We start from the raw sequence: 6,332 nt of genomic DNA on the forward strand, positions 1-6,332 counted from the left end.
TGAGCCGTCATGTCAGTCACGGCTGTCAAGGAAGGGACCAACTGAGAGGATACGGGTGCAGGAGTGGGAGCAGGCACCGCACCTCGGAGCTCCCGAAGCAGCTCGTCCCTCAGATCTCGGACGATCTCCTGCCGCAGCTCCCGGAGCTGCTCTGGATCAATACGGACCTCCATAGATGGTGGAACTGAGGAGGAAGGTCCGGCAGAGGTGGTAGGAGCAGGAGGAGTGGATGGGAGGTCTGGATGGTCTGGAAGGTCTGGGTAGTCTGAATCTGGCTCAGGACTGGGTGATGGTCTGGTGGTCTGAGCAGTGAGAGTGGACTTCCTAACCCAGATCCCTTCTCTCTTCCAAAATCCCATCCTGTGCATGGTCCCCGTACCCAAGCGATCTGTCCATCGCAGTGCACGAGAGGGTTCCCTCTCAGAAATGGGAATCTCGTACTGCCTAAAGAGAAGAGTAAAAATCATGCCGTATGGGAGGGTGAGCCTAGGTCTATCTAGGGGCTCACACATATACCTATAAATGAGCTTGGGGAAGTTGATCGGGGTGTCCTGAAGGATATAAGACATAATAGCTAAGTCCCTCTCATTCACAAAATCAAATCTCCCTGTCTTAGGGAAGATGGACCTGGACAAAATGCTCAAAAGGATTCTCACTTCAATAGGAAGTGAGCTAGCAGATAGCTCATCTAGGGGGGACTGAGGTGGATGCCCTAAGACGACCGTAAGGGCCGCAACTCTATCCTCAGGGTGTGCGGGAGCCACCCCTACTAGGGGAAGGTGGAGGATATGGGCAATGAGGTCCTCTGTGACACGCAACGGGACACCTAGTACCGTGCCCTCGATACCTCCATCTCCCCGATGGACGGTACTGTAAAATTCTTGAACTAGGCCAGGATAGGTGGGAAGGTCCAAGGTGAGGAAGTACTCTAGGCCCTGGGCTCTAAGTCTATCTCCTATGGTGAACCCTTCCCGGGCGAGATAGTCGAAATTGACAAACCTCCCGGAGGTGACGGCCTTCCCGGCCAACGGCCTAACAAGAACCACCCTAGGCGGGGAACGATCCGGAGGTGGTTGCCTCGCGGGATCGTGCCGCGCCTTGGAGCGCCGCTCGGGACCGGCCTCGGGACGGGACCTCTTCCTAACGACGGCCTTACGAGGCATCTTGACCTAAACGGGAAGAAAAATACCTAGAGGACGGTGAAGGACCGACAGAGGAAGCTCGGGACGTACCGGAAATGACCTAGGAACGGACGGAAACTCAATGTCCGGCGAAGAATCGACGGAAAAAAGGCTTGGAGACGATCGGAGATGACCTAGGAGTCGGCTCTAGGGCTTTTTGAACAGTGGCGGCTTGAGGAAAAGTGTTTGTGAAACGACAAACCTAGGGTTAAGTAGTCGGATCCCGACTGCGAGTCGACTCTCCTGAGTCGCGAGTCGACTCGATCTCGAGTCGACTCCAGAAAATGCGCGAGTCGACTCTCCTTATGCGCATGTAGACTTCGAGTCGACTTCCGACAATGTGCGAGTCGACTCCCCCTTAGGAGCCGGCTCTGAAACTTACTCGAGTCGTCTCTAACCTTGGCACGCACCTAAAAACCATGCCATAACCGTGCTAAATGAGGGAAAATTACCTAATTGGGATCTGATTTGATGATCATTGAATAGAAACTCTATTTTAACCATATTCTAATCATCAAAATCAATTAATCTAGTGGAAACTCCCACTAGGATGGATCAATCACTCCTAATCCCCTTCTAAGCACACTAAACCTCTCTTCACTTAGAGGTTTTGTAAAATTGTCTGCTAATTGATTGTCGGTGCACACAAAATGAAGTGACACATCACCATTCAATACATGATCTCTTATGAAGTGATGTCTTATCTCAATGTGTTTAGTTCTTGAGTGTTGAATTGGATTTTTAGTGAGATTTATGGCACTTGTGTTATCACAATTAATGGGGATTTTATCTTGTTTAATGCCATAATCTTCTAATTGTTGTTTAATCCATAAGATTTGAGCACAACAACCCCCGGCTGCAACATATTCAGCTTCTGCAGTGGATAATGCAACCGAGTTTTGTTTCTTGCTAAACCATGAGATTAGGTTTTCTCCTAGAAATTGACAAGACCCACTGGTACTTTTTCTATCAAGTTTACATCCAGCGAAGTCTGAATCTGTGTACCCTATTAAGTTTAGGCTAGATTCTTTAGAGTACCACAGCCCTATGTTCTTAGTTCCTATTAAGTATTTAAAGATTCTCTTAACTGCAGCTAGGTGTGATTCTTTGGGATTAGCCTGATATCTAGCACACATGCACACACTAAACATAATATCAGGTCTACTTGCAGTAAGATACAGTAAAGAACCTATCATACCTCTATAAAGTTTTTGATCTACAGATTTACCTGATTCATCTTGGTCTAACTTACATGATGAGCTCATGGGGGTGCTGATTGATTTGTTTCCCTCCATATCGAACTTCTTGAGCATCTCCTTGATATATTTAGCTTGATTGATGAAGATGCCTCCCTCAGATTGTTTGATTTGAAGCCCGAGGAAGTAGTTCAGCTCTCCCATCATGCTCATCTCAAACTCACTCTGCATCAAATCAGCAAACTCTTCGCAGAGGCGATTGTTAGTAGCACCGAAAATGATATCATCAACATAAATCTGTACTAATAACATATCCTTATTTTTCTTTTTCAGAAATAACGTTGTATCTACATTTCCCCTAGAGAATTCATGTTCTAATAGGAATTTACTAAGTCTCTCATACCATGCTCTAGGTGCTTGTTTTAGTCCATAAAGTGCTTTGTTCAGTTTGTACACATGATTGGGGTATTGATGATTTTCAAAACTAGGAGGTTGTTCTACATACACCTCCTCATTAATAAACCCATTTAGAAAAGCACTTTTTACATCCATTTGATATAGCTTGAAGTCCTTAGAGCATGCATATGCTAATAATAGTCTAATAGCCTCAAGTCTAGCTACGGGAGCAAAGGTTTCATCAAAGTCTATACCTTCTTCTTGATTATAACCCTTTGCTACTAGTCTAGCCTTATTCCTTATAACAATTCCATTTTCATCTAGCTTATTTTTATATATCCATTTTGTACCTATAATTGGATATTCAGAAGGTCTCTCTACTAGATCCCACACTTTGTTTCTAGTAAATTGGTTTAGTTCTTCTTGCATTGCATTTATCCAATTTACATCATTTTCGGCTTCTTCTATATGTTTGGGCTCAAAGTGTGAAACAAAAGCTAGATGGTTATTCAAATTTCTAAGGGATGCTCTAGTCCTAACGGGTTGAGATGGATCATCTAGAATTAGTTCCTTAGGATGCCCATGAGCATACCTCCAAGCTTTTGTTAACCCATGATCCACAATAGGCTCTTGGTTTGATGATTCTCCTTCAATCAACTTTTGATTATCATCTTGTAATCCCATCTCATCTATCTTTTCTTCAAGCATTTCAATATCATCATCAAAATTAACCTTCTTACTAGATGAGATGTCACTAGAGTCATCAAAAACAACATGTATAGATTCTTCTATAACTAGGGTTCTTTTATTAAAGATTCTATAGGCTTTACTAGTTGTAGAATAACCTAGGAATATTCCTTCATCAGATTTAGGATCAAATTTCCCTAGATTATCTTTCCCATTATTATGTACAAAACACCTACATCCAAAAACATGAAAATAGTTAACTTTTGGTTTTCTGTTTTTCCACAGTTCATAAGGTGTTTTCTTTATAATGGGTCTTAATAAAACTCTATTTAATATATGGCAAGAAGTATTAATGGCTTCTCCCCAAAAGTACTTAGGGAGGTTACTTTCACATAACATCGTTCTAGCCATTTCCTCTAGAGTTCTATTCTTCCTTTCCACAACTCCATTTTGTTGTGGTGTCCTAGGTGCAGAAAAATTATGGGTTATCCCCTTTTTACTACAAAATTCGTCAAACAATTGATTTTCGAATTCGGTACCATGGTCACTTCTAATGGCTATGACTGAAGATTCTCTAGCATTTGTTACTTCCTTATGGAACTTTTTAAACATAGAAAATGCTTGGTCCTTATGTGCTAAGAACATGACCCATGTGTACCTAGAGTAATCATCTACTATAACTAGACCATATTTATTTCCACCTAGGCTTGTTGTTCTAGTTGGACCAAATAGGTCCATGTGTAGTAATTCTAGAGGCCTAGAAGTAGAGACACATTTTATGGATTTAAAAGAGTTTCTAGATTGTTTGCCAAATTGACATGCTTCACATATTTTGTTCTTTTCAAATTTTAATTTTGGCAAACCTATCACGGAGTCTCTTTTAACTAGTTTAGTTATTGTGTCCATGCTTGCATGACCTAACTTACGGTGCCATAACCAACTAGCATCATTTTCTTTAGTTTCATTAACAACTATTGGTTATGTTTTGCAAGGTCTTCTAGGTCTACCACATATACATTTCCACGTCTAATCCCTTTAAAAACTAAACTATTATCATTAGGATTTGTTATAATGCATAGTGATGGTTTAAACATAACATCATATCCTTTGTCACATAATTGACTAATGCTTAACAAGTTATGCTTAAGACCATCAACATATCTAACATTATCTATAAAAGCAGAAGGGGTGATTTGAACTTTACCAATACCAATGATGTGACCTTGGTTGTTGTCTCCAAACGTCACAACACCTCCCTTCTTAGCTTCAAGGGTGAAAAACTGATCTTTATCACCCGTCATGTGCCTTGAGCAGCCACTATCCAAATACCAGCAATTTTTGTTGACCTTGGCTGCAAGACACTCCTACACAAGCAAATCATGTCATCTTAGGTACCCAAGTTTTTTTGGGTCCTTCATGGTTAGTCAAGTTGGTTCCTTTTGGAACCCATACCCTTTTATTTTTTCTTTTAGTTTTCCTTTTTCTAAAATTACATGCATTTGCTTTATGTCCTACTATTCCACAACAAAAGCAAGTTATTTTCTCAATTTTAGTTTCCCCAGCTTTAACAAAGAAGTTACTAAGAAGTTTTTGCTTATTCCTTGGTTTATACCCTAAGCCCGCTTTATTAAATACTGCACGTTGACTATTTAGTATCATGTTTAATTTTTCAGAACTATATGTAAATTTTTCAACTAGGGGTTTGTATTTGTTAAGTTCTTTAGTTAATGTCTGATTTTCTGCTTTTAACTCATTTAGTTCTTTTGTTAGATCCTTGTTTAAGACTTGCTTATGGTTTGAAAGTTCCTTAGTTAGTTTTTCATTATCTTTAGTTAAGGTATTAGTTTTCTTAATTAAGAGTTGGTTGCTTGTTTTTAGTTCTAGACTTTCTTTGGTAATAGCATCTTTATCCTTAATTAAAGAGTCATACTTACGGATATACGTTTGGTTAGTTACTTTTAGTTCCCTGTTTTTAACATTAAGATCCTTATATTCAATCATTAGTTCGTTAAACGCATCATACAGTTCATCAAATGAAAAATCATAATGCGTATCGGAAGTTACCTCATTTTCGTTGGCCATGAAACAAAAATTGGCCTTCTCTTCTTGTTCTTCATCAGATGATGAGGATGATGCATCGGAGTCCGATAGGGTGGTGACAAGGGCTTTCTTCTTCTTCTTGTACTTGCTGCCCTTCTTTAGTAAGGGACACTCAGCTCGGATGTGCCCCGGCTTTTTGCACTCATAGCACCCGATCCCCTCACTTTCCCTCTCCTTACCTTTGTCCTTGCGGTAGAAATTTGAGGGGCCTCTTCTTTGATGGTAGGACTTCTTGTGGTTGATGAACTTCTTGAACTTGCGCACAAGAAGAGCCTCACCACCATCTTCCTCATCTTCTTCTTCTTCACTGCTGCTGCTGCAAGACAAGTCCTTGTTAGAAGAAGTAGATTTTAATGCTATTACCTTTTTCTTATGGGAGGACTCTTCCTCGTTGTGTTGTTTCATGGTAAGCTCATGCGTCATAAGGGATCCAAGGAGCTCTTCAAGTGGAAGCTTGTTCAAGTCTTTAGCTTCTTGGATCGCCGTCACCTTGGCTTCCCACGACCTTGGTAGACACCGAAGGATTTTCCTGACAAGATCACTGTTAGTATAGCTCTTGCCAAGGCTTTTTAGGCCATTGACAATGTCAGTAAACCTAGTGAACATGCTAGTGATTGTCTCATTAGGATCCATTTTAAATAGTTCATACTTATGAACCAATATATTAATCTTGGATTCTTTAACTTGATTTGTGCCCTCATGGGTCACTTCAAGCCTATCCCAGATCTCTTTTGCAGAGTTGCAAGTAGAGACCCTATTGAATTCATTTCGG

The sequence above is a fragment of the Phoenix dactylifera genome, unplaced genomic scaffold (assembly GCF_009389715.1).
Source record: "Phoenix dactylifera cultivar Barhee BC4 unplaced genomic scaffold, palm_55x_up_171113_PBpolish2nd_filt_p 000282F, whole genome shotgun sequence".
Taxonomy (NCBI): domain Eukaryota; kingdom Viridiplantae; phylum Streptophyta; class Magnoliopsida; order Arecales; family Arecaceae; genus Phoenix; species Phoenix dactylifera.